The following is a 24,431-nucleotide window of genomic DNA, read 5'->3' on the forward strand; positions in this document are numbered from 1 at the left end:
AGGTTGCTTAACTGGTTAAAAATTGTAGTTTGAAGATTGTTTAGTTAATTTCAAAATTCATTTCGTAAAAAAAATTAGAAAAATATAAGTTTTAAAACAGATATTTTTTAAATTGCTTAAGTGATAATAGCTTTTCTCATCCTCATCAAGTTTTATTTTAAAGAACACTTGCCTCGGAAAAGCATATCATGTATTAGAATGAAATATTGAAAAAAATTCGATTATTTTTTTTCTAGTGCATGATGGATAAGATAAGTTTTTGTGGCAGGAGAACACCATTTGCCGAGTTTTCTAGGTAACTTCTGTCAATAAACAGAATTTATAGTTTCAATATTTTACTTCTTTTTCAAGCCTTGATCATCGATCACCTTTTGAGAGCTTGTCATGAATTTTTCAGTTGTAAAATTTGAGTTATTTTGTATTTTGAACTAGATATATTTGGCTTCTTACATTCCTTCTTGAATATTTATTAGAAAAAAAGTTTGATAACTAAGTAAAAACTAAACGGATATACGGAAAGTGGGTAAAATGATTTTTTGTTATAAATAATTTAGACAAAAACATATTTAATTCTATGCTGAGTTTTACTTATCTATTTCTGCAGGCGTGTATAACCGTTGTACTGTTTATGTTTGAAATATGATGAAGAACAATATTCTCTCTTTTTCAACTTCTTTCCTCTGTAATACAGTACACATGGAAGTGGTGCACATTAAATCTGTCGAGTCGCAAAGTCCTCCATGTTCCCATAACAAATCAATACCTCTGAGAGTACTGAACCAGCCTTCTAGATTGATTCAACCTTGTCTTCCAGATTGGTTCAAAATTACAAGGCTACAGAGTTGAACATTAGTAGTCGTAAAACCGAAAATTAGGTCATCTGTTCAACGACGGATATACAATATAAAAAATACACATGGAAGAGCCGCGATGGATGGCTCAGGGTATAGAGCATTCGCTTTCCAATGAGGTCAACCGGGGTTCGATCCTGGCGATGACAGGTCGATACGAATTCCACATCCGACTTGTACTGACAGCAGTACTGACGTGAAATATCCTCAGTGGTAGACGAATCATGGGTTAGAGTCCCCTTGCCATCAATCTAACCATGGGATGTTCCTCTCCATGTAACGCAAATGCGGGTAAGTTCCATCAAAAAGGTCCTCCACGAAGGTAAATTTCTCTCAATACTTGATCCAGGAGTTCCTTATCTTCTAGATCGGTTTCAAAATTACAAAGCTACAGAGTTGAACATTAGTAGTCGTAAAGCCGAAAAATGGGTTGGCTGTTTAACGACGGTTATAAAATGAAAAAAGTGCGCTTGGAAGCGTAGAAAGAACATGCTTCAATTTAGCACCTTATTAGGAGTGAAGCAGTCTTTCACTCTTTTATGGTTACCGATATGAGGTTTCAGGTGAAACTGATTGTTCTTAGTTTGTACAAAATGCGAAACAAGTAGCATAAGTTTAAATTTTTTCCTTATAAACAAATTTTGTTTCGAAACATTTCGCATTTCAACCTATATCAGTAATTCAATGATTTCTTTTACACTAGCTTAGAGTTATAATATGATTTTTCTAATATTAAAATAATCATTAGTAGTTTTTTTCTAAAACCAATGATCAGCAAGTACCACTTAAATTGCTCATAATATAGGTTTAAACTTTTCTGAAACACTTCCTAGCGTTCCGAAAGTCGAATCGGTAAGTGCATGAATGAAGTTATTTGTTTAGCAGAAATAAATGAAAAATTTAGTCATTGTCATTCCAACGATACTTCGTTCTCGTGTCCTGCGGGATTTTGATAGGAGAGATTTCGCAGTATTCATATCATCCCGCTAGTTGCCGTAAGTTAAGTTTTGATATAAGTGTTAGTGTTGTGATAGGCGCACTATTAACGTTAAAATAGTAAACTATTAACGTAACTATTAACATAATATAGTTAGCGAAAATGAGCATTTACTTCAAAACATACTCACGGGAGCATGTAGGATAATGAATAAAACTGAAAAATTTCTATTTTTTTTTTTTCTTTCGCTCTTAATTTGATTTCTTTTAATTATTAATATTTTATTTTTAAAGTTATTTATAACCCATTTATAATCCAGTGAGGTTCCGGTTTTAAATTTTGTCTAAACATTTATTTTGCCTTTTTGATAAGACTTGATTTTTTTCAACTGTTATTTTTTTGTTAAGTTCATATTTAAGTTTTATATAATATTTAAAAGATTTTTCCTATTTTGAAAAATGTCTACGGTTACATGTTTCTTGTTTTTTTTTTCACAAACTACAAGCCTTACATAGTAATTGCAGACTCAACCCTTTCGAACTTGACGGGACATATATGTCCCATCAGTCGTTCTAAGTAGACTACTGAACTAAATAGATCCAATTTTAATGTTAGATTTGCACATTAATGTTATTTGAACTTTTTCCGTGCACTTGGAACCACTTGTATAACTGCCATGGTGGCATAGCTTGGAAAAAGTCACATACTTGTGAAGATTTATGAATAAATTAAATGAAAATTAACTGAAATCAAAGGGTTAAAAAAATAGTCAATTATTGTAAATATTATTTATATCTTTTACATTGTTTTGATTAATAACTTGCATGATTTTGAAAGTCTCACATTTTATTATCATCTGTTACCATTGGAAACTGGGGGGACAACATATGTTTCCCTTTAAAAGAATAATGGGACATCAGTGTCCCAGGGCCTAACTCTAAGAAGTCAGTCTAGATTTTTTTTCAAACAAATAAGCTTATTTTTAATATTTTCAACAGTAAAAATATGCGCTGCCGAAAGAAAAACTGTCTCTATAAAAAAAATTGGAAATCAGCCTTGAAAGGGCTAAAGAGAGAACGCTTTATAAAAGCATGATGATTTTTCTCTCTGAAAAAAAAATTCATTATTAATTTTTTTTTTTTGATTTAAACTATTTTTGTATCATTATAATCTAAATACTCGAGTCGCTTTCTAATCTTGTTGTTAGTGAAGGACATGTTCTTAGACGAAATTTCGAACTCTTTCTGACTGCATGGAGTGCTTAAAATTCTTGAAACTTTGTGAAGGAAGACCAATTTTTCTATTGGCTTTTGATAACTGACAGCAGAATTTATAGACAGAACGCTAAAAATAAACTTTACTGCAACTGAAAATTTCAAACTCTTTCCGAGAAGATAGAGCATTTAAATTTCAATTGAAGTGCTGTGAAAAGAGACAACACAGAGCTCAAAACAGTATAAAGTCACTGAAGAAAGTGAAAAAACGTAAGAAGAAAGGGCTTATATGGTATTGTTTTGTAATATAGCCATACATTACGACATAATAAAATCAAAATGAAATTAATACCAAAATACATTAGACATTAATTAATGGATCATAATAAGATTTCAACAAAAAGTGAGTTGCTAAAAAGTATAAAGTCGATGCAATTATTACATCAGTAATCCATGTGAGATCGTTTGTTTTCAATTACATTCATTAATCTCGCATTCATGACAGAGCTCGTAAGATTCTGGTATCAATATTACATCTCGATTGCATCAATCGAATCCGACTTACTCTTGAATTGGTCAAATCTATAAACGTCTCTTACGAATATGCTCCGAAGGTTTTCAACCAGATTCAGATTTTTGGTTATGAGTTTGGCCCCTCAAGGGAATTAAAGTCATTTGCTTTCACCCTAGACTTAGGTGAATATGAAGCATTGACTGCCACATCGTTCTGTTGGAAGGTTCGATTTTTGAAGGTTATATACGAAAAACAACCGACGATAAATTACCTCCCAATACATCCGGGTACTTAATTGAATTCATTTTAAGTTTGTATAAATATAATGGAGCGATACAGCCTTCTGTGAAAGGGGCCCAAACCACAACAGACCCACCACTAAATTGAAGTTAGGAAAAGTGGCTCAATCCGTAAGTCACATCTAAAATATCGACAGCCATCTGGTCCATCGAAATTAAACTACCTTTCACCAGAATAGACCACATTATTCCAATAGAATTCGCAGCAATCGGAAATATCGACTATTTTTCGACTACATTAAGTGCTTAAATTTCAATTCAAGCTTTGTGGGGAAAGACTATTAAATTCTCCGTTGGTTTTTAGCCACTGGAAGCGAAATTTACAGCCGTTGGAAATCGGCCCATTTTCTGAGTTGAACAATCTAGCAGACACAAAACTGAATTAAAGAAAATTATGAAATAGGAAATATTTTACAAAAACACATTTTTCAAATGGGCGGAAAATGAGAAAATATATTTTTCTTCCGTCGTAAAGCAAAAGATATTGGAAAACATTGAAAGAAAATTGGAATAGTGAAACAGAAAAACATATCTTAGTATGCTTATATCACCCCATATGTTATTTCGATGTTCATTGAACATGCCGCACCCCAAGTTTTTCATTTTAAATGTTTGAAAAATAAAAATATGTCCTCTTCTCTTACTTCATAATTTCTTATTTGCGAAGCTTTTTCTTGTTACTATTTTGTATCCTAAATTTAACTTTTTCATTTAAAATATTTCGTAAAGAAACGGATTATAAAATTAATACCGAAGAAAAGTTTTTTGAAACAACCAGTCAGTTTCTGATTAAATTATTAACTAAAATCATATGAATGTATCGCATACTGAGTAAGTACATCAAAACTAACTAATACTTTTTACAACAAGATTTAAAAAAAAACGAATTTTATCAAAACCTACAGAGACTAATTTTAAGTAATGAGAAATGAAATCACTAAGCAAGAAGGGGGAGAACCGTGTCTTTACGATCAGGCCAGAGCGGGACTGGGAAAATCTGTTCATCTATTTCCCCCATGATAATCTAATTTTGGAAAATAGAATAAAAATTGATGCAAAATTTTTTTGAAGTCAGTAAATGAATATAACATAAGCTTATTTGTTGTTGTTGTTTTTCAAAATTAATTTCCAAATATTATATAACATCATTCTTTGCTTTGTTCTTCTTAGGAAACTACTTTTTTAAAAAAACGTCAATATTAGTTACATCATTTATGAACAAATGATGATACGGATTTAAACTAAAAACCATATTTTCTGCTGCACATAAGACTATTCAAGCGGAAATATTGACTGCATTGATTTGTATCTTTTACAGATAGCAGCGGCAATTTTTTTACTAACTTAGTAACTTTAATTGAATTTTGGAGAGATTTAAATGTCTTACCTATTAAGTAAAACACAACAAACTATACACTTCTTTCTCTTTCTTCCAATTTCTTCTAGTTTTTTTCAAATTTCGGCCAATTTGAAACGCCCGGTAATTTGATTATTCGTATATGGTCTAACGACGAATAATCCGATCAAAAGGAGAAAAAAAAATTCTGGTAAAATTATCGTACTGTATGGTACGGTAGTGACCTTTCTAATGACAAAAACCTAATTCTAGTTAATAAAACAAAAATATAAGGTATTGAAACCATTCATTTGATAATTTTTCTTTCATATGATAACGGTTTATAGGAAATTCTACTTTTCAAAGTTATAGTTCTTACAATCACACATCTTTTTAATGTTCCCATAGAGTTAGAAACGCGATAAAGTTTTACCATATTCTGGTAGTTTAACCATACTCATTTTTTAAGTGCAGAGTTAAAGTTAATGAAAATCCAATGAACAAAAGCATCAGTAAAACGTTTATTTTATTAAAAATTTCGCTACATGTTCCTTATTTATGTCTATAAGAAAATAAAGATTAGCTTTACCCTTATGTTTAGCCTGCAAGTTTTCAAATTCAAATAACTATAAAATTCCATCATTTATTTGAACTGCTCATATTTTACCTTTCCCACTATTGTTGTTTTAATTTTTATATTGCCGTTTTTTTCTAATACTGTTACCAAATGCACTTTAACCACTACGAAAAGATTTTCAATGTCAATTCGAACGTTCAACCGGAGAAATATTCAATTTTAATTACTTGACAAAATAAATCAATGCTGCACGTAATAATAAGATTAAGAAAATCTTATTCCAAGAAATCCATTTTTCCCTTTAAAACTTCTTCTAATTTCTTTTATTGTATTGAATTTTAATTAGAAATTAAATTTTTAATTAATTTTTTCTGCAAAATACCTCTTTTATCTTCATAACTGAATTCAAAATAAAAATCTGATAAGATTTTTCATTCAAAAAATCCAGAATCAGATGAAGAAAAAAATAAAAACTGCTTAGTGAAAAAAAAAGAAGAAACTTTATCCAACCTAAACCAAAGAAAAGCGTCGCAGCAAAAAATATAAATTCTTCTTAAGATTACAAAAATGAATAATGTATATCATCTTTCTTTTCAATCCTTAGTTTTTCTACAGTGACAGGTGCCGCACTAACTTCAGAAATTGATTTTGTCACAGCGGCGTATTGTTTTTTTTTTCTTTTTTTTTTCAGAATTTTTGAATACATATTTCGCAGAGACAGAAAATTACTTTAAAGAAATGTGGTGGGGAAATGTAATTTCGTCGGAAATTTTTCATCGGCACACTTCTTTGAGCTTATTGAATCAGAAGTCGCCCCATAATTTTTATGGTTCTTTTTTATTTATTTTAGTAGCTTCTAAAACAAAGAGAATATCTGCAATTAAGTATTTATATTCATTACATATAACAGGTTTGACTTCAGTTTAAATCCAAATGTTTATAATTATTAACGAAGTTCTATCTCTGCTCATTAATGATTCAGTTAGAAAATTACTAAAACTAACCCTATCCGAATTAATTTCGTTTCACTAAATTTAAAACCAAGTAATATTAAAAAAGAAAAAAAGTCAATTTCTACTTGGGTCAATAGAAAAATTTTATTTTAGTTACTTTTCATTAAATAATTACAATTTTTTCTCCCATATAAAAATAAAATTAATTAATTAAATTTAATTAATGCATTTGGATTTAAAACTATATTAACATCAAGTGCCCTTCACTGCAAGTTAAAAAAATTTATTAGAACTTGAATTAATGAATAAAAAGTATTTTATTAACGATTGAAAATTTGAACACGATATATAAATCAGAGATGAGAGTAGTCAGAAAGTAAAAAAGAGGAAATCCAAGAATATATATATAAACAAAAATCTGACAAAAAAAGTGCGATTTTTAATCGTGTAAACCATGTGATTATAAATCCCGATATGAGGCTTTTAAATCACGTGAATATGAAACTCTACATCGAATTTAAAAAATGCGAAAATACGTAATTTTCAGATCAAGCGTAATTTTCATGATGCGTAATTTTCAGATCAAGATGCATAATTTTAAAATCGCGCGATATTACAACGGCAAAAACGAATCACGACATTGGATTTTAAGCTCGCGTAGCTACATAGGGTTTTAAAAGCTTGTAAATACAAATCGCGATATTGGTTTTTTAAATCTCGCAATGTACAATATTTAAATGGCCTGAATAAGAATCGCAACGTTCAACTTTTAAATCAGGTAAATAGGAAAATCGATGTTTGATAATAAAATCGCGATTTTAAAAATTCAAAAATACAAAACACGATATTAGATTTTTAAATCTCGTAAATACGAGTCATAATGTACGATATTTAGAAAGCGTAAGTAAGAATTGCAATGCGCAACTTTTAAATCAGGTAAAATCGATGATAAGAAAATCGATGATTGATATTAAAAGCGAGTGAATAAAAATCGAGATATTTGCAGAATCTGGACTTGGGATTTCTAAAAGGCTTGTTTGAATTGTTTTTTGCTTACACAATAAATAAAAATTTACAAGATTAGTTGAGTGAACAAATAAATATTTTCACCGTAAATTCACCTCCATTTTTTTTTTCGCTTTTTCTGTTTGCTTTCACTCCAGAATACAAGAAGCAGCGACGTCTAAATTACAAAAATACAAGCTATTCCGCCGACGGATAAAAAATACGGGAAATCTTATTTTCTGGGCGTGAAATCGGAGAAAATAGCTACTGTAAGTAAACATGCGGTAGGGTTAGCAGCTAGGACGTAGTTTGAATTTTCTGTTTTTCGTTGAAAATCGTAAATAAATATAATTATTTGACTTCAACGACTGAATTTAAAAAAAAAAAAACGGAATATTTATAAATAAATAAAAAAAGAACGAAATTTTTAGAGAATCTGAGTTTTAGATAAAAAGGCTGAAATTCGAGAGACAAAAGCGAAAAAAATCTCATCCCTGTATAAAGGTCAACCAGTTTTATCCCAAGGAAATGATTTTTAGAGAAACTTCAGAGGGAGGAATGAGGACTTCAATAATTTCCCTCCGCGGAAAATATAAATTCCTCATAAAATATTTTAACTTGTGCAAAAAAAAATTTCAGCGGAAAATAGCGGGAAAAATGGAAAAATCTGAGAAAAAGCGGAAATCCGTGAATCCGCGGAAGAATCTCATCCCTGATAAATAGAGGGAGAGGGTGAACTTATAGTAAAAATTGAAAAAAAAGGCGTGTGGTATCAGATAACTATAAAAGTATGAGTTTGAGGATGTGGAACACAAGTGTCACTACGTAATGTTCTTTATTGAATTTATCTGACACAGCAAATATAAAATAGTTAAATATTTAAATGTGAACAAGAAACTATTTTTGAAGTTATACTTCTTATGCGACTTCCAACAAGGTTGCGTTAAACGTTTAACCCTACATTTTTGATTGGCCGGGAAATCACGTGGTAGGATCCAGTTTTCCCTCATTCATTTCCATATTGTTTTGGTTCTCACTAGCATAAAAATAATAAAAGTATTGTTTTTCCATAAATATTTTTTTTAGATTGTTTTGATACACATATAATTTAATAGGATAGTATTTTTTATTTTCAAATTTAGTGGATAACAATTGTAAAAAATGAGTGAAAACAATCCCACGGATAATGCGAAGAATTTAAGGTTATGTCAAGGTACGTCTCTTGTGAATATCAATGGACAATTGCAGTCAATTTTTTTTATGTTCTTAATGAATTCAGAATGATGGAAAAGTCCTGAAAAACATCTTTTTACCTCCCAAAAAATGCGAAAATACAAATCATGATGCGTAATTTTTAGATCAAGACGCATAATTTTAAAATCGCGCGATATTACAACCGCAAAAACGAATCACGACATTGGATTTTAAGCTCGCGTAGCTACATAGGGTTTTAAAAGCTCGTAAATATAAATCGCGATATTGGTTTCTTAAGTCTCGTAGATAAGAATCGCAATGTACAATATTTAAATGGCCTGAATAAGAATCGCAACATTCAACTTTTAAATCAGGTAAATACAAAAATCGATGATTGATATTAAAATCGCGTAAATAAAAATCGAGATATTTGCAAAGTGTGGACTTGGGATTTCTAAAAGGCTTGTTTGAATTGTTTTTTGCTTACACAATAAATAAAAATTTACAAGATTAGTTGAGTGAACAAATAAATATTTTCACCGTAAATTCACCTCCATTTTTTTTTTCGCTTTTTCTGTTTGCTTTCACTCCAGAATACAAGAAGCAGCGACGTCTAAATTACAAAAATACAAGCTATTCCGCCGACGGATAAAAAATACGGGAAATCTTATTTTCTGGGCGTGAAATCGGAGAAAATAGCTACTGTAAGTAAACATGCGGTAGGGTTAGCAGCTAGGACGTAGTTTGAATTTTCTGTTTTTCGTTGAAAATCGTAAATAAATATAATTATTTGACTTCAACGACTGAATTTAAAAAAAAAAAAACGGAATATTTATAAATAAATAAAAAAAGAACGAAATTTTTAGAGAATCTGAGTTTTAGATAAAAAGGCTGAAATTCGAGAGACAAAAGCGAAAAAAATCTCATCCCTGTATAAAGGTCAACCAGTTTTATCCCAAGGAAATGATTTTTAGAGAAACTTCAGAGGGAGGAATGAGGACTTCAATAATTTCCCTCCGCGGAAAATATAAATTCCTCATAAAATATTTTAACTTGTGCAAAAAAAAATTTCAGCGGAAAATAGCGGGAAAAATGGAAAAATCTGAGAAAAAGCGGAAATCCGTGAATCCGCGGAAGAATCTCATCCCTGATAAATAGAGGGAGAGGGTGAACTTATAGTAAAAATTGAAAAAAAAGGCGTGTGGTATCAGATAACTATAAAAGTATGAGTTTGAGGATGTGGAACACAAGTGTCACTACGTAATGTTCTTTATTGAATTTATCTGACACAGCAAATATAAAATAGTTAAATATTTAAATGTGAACAAGAAACTATTTTTGAAGTTATACTTCTTATGCGACTTCCAACAAGGTTGCGTTAAACGTTTAACCCTACATTTTTGATTGGCCGGGAAATCACGTGGTAGGATCCAGTTTTCCCTCATTCATTTCCATATTGTTTTGGTTCTCACTAGCATAAAAATAATAAAAGTATTGTTTTTCCATAAATATTTTTTTTAGATTGTTTTGATACACATATAATTTAATAGGATAGTATTTTTTATTTTCAAATTTAGTGGATAACAATTGTAAAAAATGAGTGAAAACAATCCCACGGATAATGCGAAGAATTTAAGGTTATGTCAAGGTACGTCTCTTGTGAATATCAATGGACAATTGCAGTCAATTTTTTTTATGTTCTTAATGAATTCAGAATGATGGAAAAGTCCTGAAAAACATCTTTTTACCTCCCAAAAAATGCTACTTTTTTAATTAAGAGCAATTAAAAATCGTGTACTTTCGTTTTCAGTTTAAAAAGGAAGTCACGTGACTTTTAAGAAAGTGACGCCATTCGAGCCTGACTCGCGTTTGTATACACTTTTTCTCCTTGGTGATTTAACGCTTGTTTACGTGCCTAGTTGAACGTCGTTTGTTTTTTTAAAAATATATTTTAAAATCGAAGTGTATTGCTTCTAAAATAGAAGGACACTTTGGGGGAAGATCTTTGATATCTTTTTTACCTAAACTAGAAGCATGAATAAATTTTTGGGATGAACCAACTGATGAAAGTTTAGATTTTTTCCAATAGCATTCTATTTCTGTTGGAGATGGTAGCGAACATTTTCGGTGAACCCAGAAAAGAAATGCTATCATGTGCTTGCATCCTCCTGCGCTGGCCGCACAGTTATCGCACACTAATGAGTTTATGACCCCAGAAGATTCATCACATGTCAAAGTTATTGCATATGCTTTGGTTTTTATTTTATGCTCAGGAGTAATTTTCCCTTTAACAATGCAGATATCACTTTCTCGCTTAACTTGCACATAGCCTATAGCATTATCCCCATATGTTTGTCTTGCTGATCTGAAGTTGAAATATATATATATATATATATATATATATATATATATGTGAAAAAGATGATTTAAAAACTGAAAAACAGAATCTTATTAGACTAAACAACCAATTGAGACAGACCTGGCCTCCCCAAGGCCATAGTGTCTATAAAGAAGAAGAAGTTTTTTATAGCTTTCCCATGTCCATGTAATATTAGTTTGTGTTAATCGCTATTTCATATCTTTCTTTTCCGTAAAAATTCTAAAAGTTTCTGGAAACCTTAAATTATGAAATAGTTATTTAATATAAAATTTAGTATACATTAATTTTTTCTTTTTTTTACAGAATAGGGATAAAAACTATTATATTTTTTTAAATCCTTCAATATGCACACTATCTGCATAACTAGACGCTTTAAAATATAATGTAATAAAAATCTTTTTGATTTTTAATACATCATTCATAAAATGTACCAGTATCTTTCAAAATGGTTCATGTTATTATTTACACCTTGGATTTAACACTTTAAAAAATATTATGAAGCAAAACTTATTTTTAAATTTAATAGAAAAATTCGATAAAAAAACATTAGCAGGTGTAGTTAAAGTATACTAAAATTGAAGATGTGTATTTATGTTTGACAGTAGAAAGGGTAAAAATATTCTATAACTAGCTTGCCTCTGACTATTTCTTTAATTTTTTTTATAAATTAGAATCTAATTTTCTTTAATTTTATTTTATTAAATATTAATTTTTGATAAAACAATAATTTTTAATAAAAATAATAGCTTATTTATTTTTATAAAATCGTTTATAAATTATTTTTAATAAAATTGACTTCAATTAATTTTTAACTAAATTAATTTTAATAAAATTGATTGTAATTATTACAAAGTTGTTTATAATTGGTCTTTAATAAAATAATAACTTTAATTCAAATTAATTTTTAATAAAATAATACATTTTATTAAAATTAATTTTTAATAAAATAATTTTAATAAAAGAATAAGTATAACGTTTATAATAATAATTTTGTGAGTAAGTATAATTATTTGTTTTTGTGAGTAATAATAATTTAGTGTGTAAGAATAGCGTTTAGTTTTATACTTTTATGAAAGTGGAAAGATGTTTTTAGTATACTTAAATCCTTGCTATATTTTAACGTGTACCTATATGTGTTATAACAAATCGCCGTTCCATTTTCACACACAAAATTATTTACAGCCAGGGGCGCCGGTAGAATAAAATATAGGGGGTGCAACCCTTTAACAAACTACCATCCCCACAAAAAAAAAGATTAAAACTATTCTGTATGATTGCAATTCTTGTTTGATTAATCAATTTTTTACATAAAATTTTATAACTAAATTGCTTTTCTATTTATTTTTAATTGCTTAAAGAAAATCCAGGGTAGTGTAAGTGCACCTCCTTGCCGACGCCCTTATTTACAGCTACAGTTTATAAATAAACAAATTTATACCTTTGAGCCTTTATGCCTTTGATTTCAGGCGAAATGAAATCTTGGTTCGTTCGAAAAAAATCCATAATCATCTCTTCAGTAACTTGCGGCAAATTGTCCGTTTGAGCTTTTTGAAACCCCTCTTCCATTTTGATTCTATATATGCAATAGATTTCAAAATATTTGCTGCTAAATACGCATTTAAATACACGCGGGAAAATTTGGAAAAAATAAGTTAAAGAAGAGCTAGTTAAAACCGCAAGAAAGAAAATACACTGGTTATCATAAATTAAGGAAAATTCACAAAAATCGCGATAACTCAAGAAATTACACATGGAATTTTATGAAACTTACCCACAATATACAACACATAGTAAGGTATTAAACAACATAAAAAGAAATTATCAGACATTAATAGTAGTATAGAAATTAGCACATGTATAAAATAAACAAATTGGAAGTATCGGTTTGCAATAGAAAAAGTACCTTTAATATGGAATATGATTGCCTCTAGAAGCAATACAGCACAAACAGCGATGTGTGATGCTTTCAATTATGCGGTCTATCAGTTCAATAGGAAGTGAGAGCCATTGCTCTTGTAAAGCAGTTGCAAGCGTGGCAAGGGTCTGAGGGGGCGGATTGATGGCAGATACACGCCTCCCTAGAGCATCCCAAACGTGCTCGATAGGATTCAAGTCCGGGGATCGAGCTGGCCACTCCATGCGAGTAATTGTTTCCTGTTGAAGATAATCATCAACAATGCGAGCTCTGTGTGGTCTTGCATTATCGTCCTGTAACAGGAAGCAATCACCAATTGCCCCGGCATATGGGCGCACATAAGCATCAAGGATGTTGTCTCGATAAACCTGAGCATTCACGGTTCCCCTTGGAAAGACATGGAGGTATGTGCGCCCTCCTAAGGATATGCCTCCCCAAACACAGACACTGCCTCTTCCGTATGCATCTCTTTCACGGATGTTTGATGGATGATAACGGGTCCCAGGTTCTCTCCACATCAAATAACGTCTACTGTCACTTTCTAGACTAAACCTGGACTCATCCGTAAAGAGAACAGGCCTCCATTGATCTGACGTCCAGTGGACATGTTGTCGGGCCCACTGCAAACGGTCTCTCCTATGGCGTGATGTGAGCGGCACGCAAATGGCTGGTCGTCTCGCATACAGACCACCTTCGTGGAGCCTTCTGCGCACAGTTGACGTTGACACCAACCTTCCGGTGGCTGCAGCAAGAGAGGATCTAAGATGTGTCGGAGTAGCGGTTCTATTCCTGCGTGCACTTAATGTCAAATATCGGTCATCGGCACTGGTCGTAACAGTTGGCCGTCCTTGACTGAACCTCCTAGATGCCGAATCTGTGGTTTGAAATTGCCTCCAAAGTCTATGAACCACAGATGGACTCACATTTAGCCATCTGGCCACTTCTGATTGACTCTGCCCTGCCTCTAGTCTCCCGATGGCTCTCCATCGTAGTTCTTCAGGCAAATGATGCCTAGAGGTCATTATTACGAATTGGCTATCTCAGATTTTCAATGTCGCAATCACAGTAAAATTTGTGTGCTTTCTCTCAAACTTGGACTTTTATGCTCCAGGCAGATGACGTAAGCCGAGTGCAGCGCCACTAATTTGCATATTGCAATTTTACTCAGCTACTCTTAGTGGACAACATATGCAAATTTTGCACGGTTTGGCTTACTTTTGAAAGAGTTATCGCTATTTTTGTGATTTTTCCTTAATTTATGATAACCAGTGTACATAATAACAACGGGAAGGTCGTGAGGAGTAAGGCTCTAATGACGTCACACCAATCAGCGGTCGTTTTCGAGTGAGGGCGTTTTCGCTCAAATTAAAATATTAATAATTAAATAAATATTTATTTGTCAGAGTTAAAAATTATATTTTCGTAATCAGGAAATCAATCTTAAGAAGTAATGACTATAATTTGGAAAATTTAAGAGATGCTGCAATTGTCCATTGATTGTTTTTTTTTTTCTCTTTTGAAATTACTTTATGATTATGACTCATTCACATGCATTATTAATACAAATACATTTTCTATGGCGAGACGATGAGGCAACCACAAGCACTTCCACTGGTTCAAGAAGGAAAAATGCACAATATTACCGTTATTACAGAGCACGGAAGCGAGCGGAGCAGGAAAAAGAGTCGTTGAATAGAACTTCTACGACTGCTGATTCTTCTACAATTAACGTCGCAGGTTACGAAGTTTAACTTCTTCCACGCTCTATTTTTTGTTCAAATGGAGCTATAAGTTCAAAATTATCACTGATGCTATTTTAGAAATACGTGAAAAACTGAATCGCTTACAGTAAAATTTAAAGCAATGGATAACGCTTAACCAATCAGAAAATTCTGTTTCGTTTGTGGCTTATCCCTATTTAATTAACTAATGAACTAATATTTGAAATAACTGTATTAACATCAAGTGTCATCCACTACAAGTTTGGAAAAATGTATTTGATTTTGAGTGGATGAATAAAAAGTATTTTATGAACGATTGAAACTTTAAACGTGATATAGCGAGAGTAGGAATTAATAGTAGGAATTGAATAATTTAAAAAATATGTAAAGTTAAAGCCTGGTTTCTTAGGACAGGACACCGTCAGCTGGAAATCAGCGCTAACCTCTGATTGGTCCATTTGTGAGTTTGATAGTGTACGTCATCGAACGTTCATCTTGAACTCGATGACGTATACTATCAAACTCACAAATGGACCAATCAGTGGTTAGCGCTGATTTCCAGCTGACGGCGTCCTGTCCTAAGAAACCAGGCCTTTAGATATGCTGTCCAAAGCGCCCGGAAATTATTGAAATGTGAGAACATGATATAAAAAATATTCTTTCAATTATGTGTACTATAATATTTGATAAGTACCAAATCATTAATTAATGAAAAAATTAAATGAAACTTTTCTTATTGATATTGTAAGAAACGATTTTCCAATCGTTTTTAAGAAGCTATATCTAACTGTAACTTAAGAAAGAATTAGCACTCCAAGCAATCGAAAATCGATAGGAATATTTAGTTTTCTAGCAGTTTAAAAGTTAAGAAAGTTTTTATGCATAAAAATACAGTTATGTACTTTTATGTAATAAACGAGTCTGCATTGCCATACACAGAGTGATTATAAAATGACTTTCAGGACTTATGAAACATCTGATTATCATACCATTTGTGTGAATCGAATGAAATTTCTAACAGAGCTCAAAAAATAAAAGGATCACCCAAAATAACTTTTGATCTAATAATAGGACCTTCATGTTCTAGGACTCAAACTTGACTGTTTGAAAAGTGACCACAAATATGCGAATTAATTAGTGTAAATATAATTTTTAGCGATATTTTAAATTACGAAATCAAACACAAAAACGTTCTTTCTCTAAACAAACATAACTTCTTTTTTATTGATTCGAATTTCTCACCAAAATATAAAGAGTTGCCGGAATCTGGGAAATAAGGTCTCAATAGTCCGGTCAAAACAGCGGTCCAAATCTTGAACATCTTAATGCAAATTTTATTAATTTTATTAATTTTGTATATCAAAATATCACGAAACATTTTTGATCAAATTGAAATATTTTTGCTCGCAATTATAAAATTATGCTACCCAATGATAATTCCATGCAAAAAATAACTTTTAGTATACATTTAATATTTTTTATTACTTTATTTAATAATAGTCAAAAGATTTAAATTTTTAATTGTAATGTATACTGTTTTTGGCATAATTTTAAAGAATGTAATTTTAGATGGCGAAATACAAAATCTGAGCTAAATTGGTAGAAAAATTCCTGAGAATTCAAACTTGAAAAAAGTTTTATTTTTAGTCATATTTCCCAGATTGCGGCTACCTTCTATAAGAATCTGATGTAGATTGGTCAGATAGAGAGGTAAGAATTCCGAATCCATCGAAAAAAATCTATGCTTATCAGAGAAGGATCATTTGTAAATCTGATTTTGTAACTTATTGGTTGCATTAATTAATTAGCATATTTTACGGTCACCCTCTCAAACCATTAAGGTTTAGTTATGGAACGTAAAGATTCGATTATTAAATCAAAAGTTATACAGTCGGTCTGTTTATTTTTTGCACCCTGTACATGGGTATTGATGCCAACTTGCTCCGGACGGCAAATAAATATTTTAAAGTGGTAGTTTATCAATTGTGATTCTTGGTTTAATAAATTCAATTTAGTAGATTTTTATACACCACTATTTGTAAATAATTCGTAGGCTTATATAATTCACCACTTTATGGTAGTTATGTCATACCTTTTAAAAAGCAAGCAAAAATAGGCAAATATTTTCAAAATTTAGTTCGTAGTTATTTGCCGTTTTTTTAATTATTTTGGCGTGTCCGAAGCAGTTGGCATGTATGGTATTATGATCTACGTGTTATGAGGTTATAAATGATTGCGTAGCTACCACGATTACAGTTACAGTGACAAAATTTCGAAACTCTCAAACAGCAAAATCCACTATTTTTAATCGAAACAACCTTAAAGTAAAAGAAAAAACCTAAAATGGAGTTGGAATGATATCTTTAGCACAAGAAATTGCAACTCTAGACATTTTAGCAAACGTCTCCATTTTTCAGGACGATTAACGAGAAGAGAGTGTGATAAAAACAAACCTTTAAAAACAGCGAAGAAACTAATGGACATGTCAGACATATGAAAAAGAACATGTCAAAAAATTTTAAAATGTAAAATGCCTTCTTTGTCATTTTTTTTGTTCTTTTGTTTTATTAGTGGTTATAAAAATGACGCCACCTCAACTGTAAATCTCTTAAAACAACAGCTTTAATTCATAAATTCATTCAGTAAAATTTTTAAAAATCTGTCTAGTAACTGGGATTAATATAAATAATTGCAAAAATCCTTAATAAATACAAAGAAAAACATTTTTATTTTCAAAACAAAAAGACCAATTTTCAAAGATTTATAATGTTAACTGAATTAATGTAGTCAAAAATTAAATAATTTCCAGATCTTCAAAAGTAAAAGAATAAGGTTTCAATAGGACTAGAAAATATCCATAACAAATGGCAGCACTAATCCTGCTATAAAATGTGAGAGATTTTTAGAGAAACTAACCTTGTAATCTAGTGTTTAAACACAGGTCCAAATGTAATGAACGAAACAGTGCTAGTATTTTATCAGAAAATTCATTAGGTGAGTACTTTAAACTTTATGTGTTCATCGTTCCATTTATTTACTACACCTCTTTAAACCATTAGGATCGAGTCTTGGGCCGTAGTATAGTGGTTAGTCATCAGTCCTAGAGAACAGAGTTCTATCCTCTAAGCCGCTAAGACCCACCAAGTTTTTGCGATATACGTGCTAAAATCTGTGGAATCGAAAGTCCTGTGGTCGGACGCTGAGCAGTAGGGGAGAGTGGGGTCAATTGTAACATTTTTTACTTAACTATTTTTAACTAACAAAAAATCCAATATATTATCAGTATTAATTGACAGGCGAGTAAAGTAGACTATTCTCTACTAGAAAGAAAAATAAATACCTTATTTTAAATGTTATTATATTAGTAATTAACAATTTTCGACAGTCGTGCACTTGTTACAATTGTCCCCACTTACGGGGTCAATTGTAACAGTTCATAAATTCAACTAAAACATAGTTAATTATACATATTATCATAGTTGTGATATATTTTTTAATTGATCAAAATAGTAGTGATATTTTAGGAGTAAAAATAATAATGAGCAGAGACCTAAAAGGTTAAACTATTAACTTTAAGGGGTTAACAATTTTAATTTATGCTGTGAAAGGTGACAAATAAAATAATGCACATGCAACATAATATAAATGGTATAGGAAACTATTGGTGGTTCTTAAAGAGTTAAGTAATTGTTTGTAAGCATAAGATTATTTATTTTCAGCCGTTACAATCGTCCCTTTACTTATTGTTACAATTGTCCCCAAGACGCCATTTCAGCTTCATTTGTTAAAAACAATGCTAGTTAATTAACTAAACTAATCTTTTTTTTCTGAAATGTTAATTAAGGTGTCCACTTACATATTCGGTTAATAATTTTTATTTATTTAAACAAAATTACTTTTTTACAATATAATATTCTAATACCAAAAAAATTACTTACGTAGCGTGAAAATATCTTTTGTGATATAACTCTTTCAAAAGTACCTAGAAATGGTTGCCAGCAGGGGTGTACATGTAGATTCATTAAATACACCTTGTGCGCCACCTAAGAACCAAATCTAAAACCCGATACTCGAAATTTTTGCTCTGTTACAATCGTACCCTGTTACAATTGACCCCACTCTCCCCTACCATAAGTAGATCCGGGGATAATTTCCTGCCACTTCAGATCTGTGTCTAAATTGTGGAATTAGAAACGACTACAATAGATTGAGTTCTTGTACGTGAAAATCAAAAGTCATTGGCTCCCTAGATCAAAAGTTATTCAAAATATTCCATTTAATTTAATTTTTGCTATCATCAATACGAGATTGATAAATGTATTTGAACAAAGGATCTCACAAGGAGTGCCGATGCAATAATTGCATCAACTTTCTCCTTTTTTGAAACTTACTTTGTGTTCAAACCTTATTATGACCCATAAATTAATGCGTAATGTATTTTGCTATTAATTTCATTCTGCTTTTGATTTTATTATGTCATAATAAAATCACTAATATAATACACGCTACAATATTAAAACAATACTAAACTTTACAACACTATCCAACTATATTTAATTGTTCTATTTATTACATGCGTAAAATGCAATCAGCTCATTTATTTTCTTTATTATTTAAGTCAAAATAGTAATATATTACGTACGGCCCATTTTAAACAAATTATGTTTTGTTTCCACTGACCATAATTTAAACCAAGCAAGTTTTTAATAGTGTGTTTAAACATTATTTTTTACCCTGTTTAAAATCTATTACGAACTCATTTTTTCATTTTTATTAATGCTTCATAACTTTTTAAGAGGGGAAAATTCTCAAGAGTTTACTTATTTAATTTCCATCTTTTTCTTTATTCCCTTTTCTTAAGGGATAAAGAAAAATGAAACAAAGGTACATTTAAGAAATGAAAGCAGTAAATAAAATGTCATGATAACAATCAGATGTGTCAAATGTTTGCAATGATCATTTTTCTTCTTTCATTTAAAGGGGAAAAAAAGGCAAATAAAAAATTTACTTTTTAGCTGTCTCAATCTATTTCGCATGATGTTTATCGCAAAGAAAAAAGGAATTGTAATTGAATTATTTATAGAATGCTGTTTCGTGTTAAATCATACATCTATTTAATTGAGCGAGCAATGAAATAAATCTGAAAAAGATTAAACCGACAGTTTTATGACACTATTTATAACTATACTATGACAGGTTTCAATTCTTATGCATTTTTAAGAAACGACATTATTTATGTCACAGAATTAATATTTCCTTGCATTAATATGAAGAAAAAAAATTATTTAAATTTATCTGCATTTAAATATTTTTCTTTTTAGAGTAAAAGTAAAACAACATTTATATCTTTTCATGCTGTGCTAATAGCACTTAATGTTAATAATATCTCGTGGTAATCTACAAAAAGGGCGATAAATAATTATAGATATTATGTACTGTGAAACCGGTGTAATTTAACTAAGTGTTTTACTTATGAAGGAAAGTGCGCCATTGTTTCCTTACATCATATTATTTTTACATACAGGCTAAGGTATATTTGTTATTGTGAGTATAAATTATTTTCAGTGAGTATAAATTATAAATTATTACTTTAACTCACTACTGGATTTAAGATACCTCTTAATACTATTTAACCAATTCAGTACAATTCAAATACAATACAGCATGTAAAATTTTTTAATAGGTCTTTTTTTCTTGTTGATTAACTAATGAAGAGTTTAGAATAGCATTTAATGACAATCCTAGAAAAATTTGATTTATAAAAGCGGTTATATTGAATAAAATCGGTTTTTTTTTTAAATATATCAGTTTAAATATACAGTCAACTTACGAGGATGGTCAACTTAAAAGGTTTCACTATAGCAGTGTTTCCCAAAGTGTGGTACTCGTACCCCCAGGGGTAGGGGAACAATTTAGCTGGATACGCATTCTTATGCGAAATATCTTGCAACATATGAAAATTCCAAACAGATTTATTTAAAAACAAAACTAGCTATGAAAATTTACGATTACGTATTTTTCGATTGGCTATTTTTTGTAGAGTTAATAATTAATGGTGTCAACAGCCAGTTGTGATTTTTAACTTTTGTGCATTTCTTATTGTAAAACATACATTCATTTTTTTATTAGGGGTACACAGCGTTACGAAAAATTTAGAAAGGGTACACAAAATTCATAAGTTTGGGAAACACTGCACTATGGTAATCATGATTTAAAATGCATATTGGTAAGTAAACATCAGCAGCGAATTAAATTTTGAACAAATATCTACATGAATTAAATTTTCTTAGTTAACATGGAAAAAATATTCATTTTATCAATCATCTTTCTATTTCAAAAAGTGATTCCTAGTATTAACAATATTTCTTTTATTGCACCATTTCCATTTTATGGACAAAAATAGCAGTGTTCTGCCCCAACGAAAACATCTTTCATAAAATGGTCGTGGCTGAAAAGACTGTCAGTGTTACAAGCAAAATTTAACACTCTTTATTAACCATCAGCCCAGAAACCCCCATGAAAAACAGCTAGATTTTTATTTAATTTTATAACCGTCGTTGAACAGCCGACCCAATTTTGTGAGTTTACGACTACTAATGTTCAACTACGTAACCTTGTAGTTTTGAACCCAATCCAGAAGACAAGGGAACTCCTGGATCAAGTATTGGGAGAAATTTGCCTTTTTGGCGAACTTTTTGATAGAACTAACTCGCATATGAGTTACATGGAGAGGAAGACTACAGGAACCTCCCACAGTTAGTCTGACGGCAAGGGGACTTTAACCCATGATCCGTCTACTACTAAGGATATTTCAAGTCAGCACTGTGATCGGTGCCAGCCGGATGCGGGATTCGTATCGACAAGCCATCGCTAGGATTCGAACCCGATTCACTTCATTGGATGACGAACTCTTTTCCGTCTGAGCCATCGCCGCTCAAACAGCTCGATTATCGGAATCACGATTGGATTCAGCTTAATTTCAGACTTTGATAAAGATATTTTTTTTTTAAATATTTTCACGGTGAACATGACTTACTGCTACACATTATTTTCGATTTTATTGCTTGAGGGACAAAATCAGTATAATTTTGATACCATGGCATGTTCAAGCGAATTTTATTCTTAAGACTGAGCATTTTTTACGGAAACAATAGAATGTTACTGAAATGTACCTCATTATATTTTCTGGAAAATAGATAGAATTTTATGTAACACTTGAAATTAGTGAATAATTATTACAATACTGTATAGTGAGATGTAATATAGGACATGCATTAATAACATATAGATAGAGAGTATGTATAAACATTGTGCGTATGTATAGAATATAATAACTTTTAACACCGTGAATAACTTCTGATCTAGTGGTTGGAACTTCGCGTTCTAGGACTCAATTTTAATGGTTCGAAAGGGTGTCCTTAGAAATGCTAATTAATTAATGCAAACGATATTTTAAGTTATCAGACACTTTTTCTGAATAAATAAGCCTTTTGATTCTATGGGTTCGGATTTCTGACACCCAAAATAAAGGGGGTAACCGCAATCTGGGAAATATGGTGCTAATATCAGGAGAGCGATCCAAAGTTTGTATATGCTTTAATGTTAATTTTACTTTCTGTGTATTTCGCCGTATCTCAAAAACTTTTAAGCGAATTGCAAATTTTTTGCACACAATCATAAAATTCGTTTATCCAAAGAAACTTCCATGCAAAAAATAACTTTCAGAAAATATTTATTGCTTTTTTTTTATTTTATTTGACCATAGTAACTGAAAACTGAATTGTAAGGTACAAAATTTTTTTAATCAATTTAAAAACTGTGGTATGCAAAATTTGAGCAAATTCGGTAGCATAGTTCTTGAGATCAAATTTTAAGAATACAAGTACAACTAAGCAAATATTGACGGAAATCATTAAATTAAGTACCATTTCTCGAATAATTTTTTAAGTACAAAATGTTATATATTTATAGACAATGCTGCGGTTGACTTATGTGCTCAAAAATAAAATTATATGATACAAAAATGCATCGAAATATTGTTCTAAATATCGGTATATCTTTAATACTCGTTCAAAATATCGGTAGAAACCGGAACAAACCTTAAACAAAATTCATGAACATAGTATTTAACAATCAAACTGGAATCCAAACATTTTAGCAATACTACGGATGTATATACGTTCTAAAATAAAGTCGATATAATTTAATATTAAGATTAGCATTATAAGAAAAGTGAGTTTTAATAATTAAACCAACCAATATCAAATTATTTTCCATACGCCACCTGAATATGAAATTCTCTACCTTCTTAACGCAACAAATGTCTTTTTTTCATAAGCATATTAAAATTTAACACTAAAAAATATTACTTGCTTTATTTATTACAGCTCATTTCCAATTATATGTATTCTCTTTTCCAGAACTCCTGATTTTCGCAAATAATTTATTAAAATGACAGATTTGCATATTTTATAAGTCCACTGGTGGACTCGTGTTTAATCAATGAAACTAAAGACAAAACTCTGCAGCGAAAAAGAACAACAAAAAAAATGTGAAACATGTTTTCACTATTTATTATTCTTAACTTTAACTTCCAGAAGCTTAGTTCAACCGGACGGCAAAGGTATTGGCAGTTCTAACATGAATTATTGACAGCATAGGAAGAATATGCTAATTACCCTGAAATCAATACTTTAGAAACCAGAGACTTGAGCTTTTGTTGTTGTTAGAAGAAAAATATCGAAAGCAAAGCATAAATTTCCTTAACACAGGATACGGAAAAATAGACAAAACCCAACCTAAAATTCCATGCAAGATTCATAACAATTTATATTAATAAAAGAGAAAATTTGGGGTTGCGTGTACTTCTGTTATATGAGCAATTCTATAAATAAGAGCCAATTAAGCGGCCAAAAAAAAAAATTTTATGAAGAGGGCACACTATTTCTACATAAATTTTCTTCATTTTGTCACCCTAAAAAGGCAAGAAAAAATCGTGAACATGAAATTTTTTCTTTGTGACCTACTTTAAATGTGACATACTCTTTCTGACATACTCAGATAAATCTGAGCCATTTATTCAGATAAAACGATTTTTACATTAATATAATATTATGATAATGTCTCTCTAAAATGTATTCATAGAGATTTCACACTATAAGATTATATTTTAGTATAAAAAAACAAAAATAAAAAAATTAAATCAAAGTTCGCAAATTGAAAAAATCAGGAAAATTTAAAATTGGTGTTTTGTCATTTAAAGTATGTCACAAAGAAAAAGTTTCATGTTCAATATTTTTTCTTGCTTTTTTAGGGTGTAAAAAAGAAGAAAAAAGTCATGTAACAATAGCGTGCCTTCCCCCAAATTAATTTTTGTTTGGCCGCCTAGTTTGCGTTTATTTGTAGAATTGCTCATATGAGCAATTCTGCAAATAAACGCCAATTTTTAAACTAAAAAATAATCTTATAGTATGAAATCTCTATAAATACATTTTAGAGAGACATTATCATAATATTATATTTATGTAAAAATCGT

This window comes from Parasteatoda tepidariorum, chromosome 9 (assembly GCF_982258835.1).
Source record: "Parasteatoda tepidariorum strain Cologne lab strain chromosome 9, Ptep-v5.0, whole genome shotgun sequence".
Lineage (NCBI taxonomy): Eukaryota > Metazoa > Arthropoda > Arachnida > Araneae > Theridiidae > Parasteatoda > Parasteatoda tepidariorum.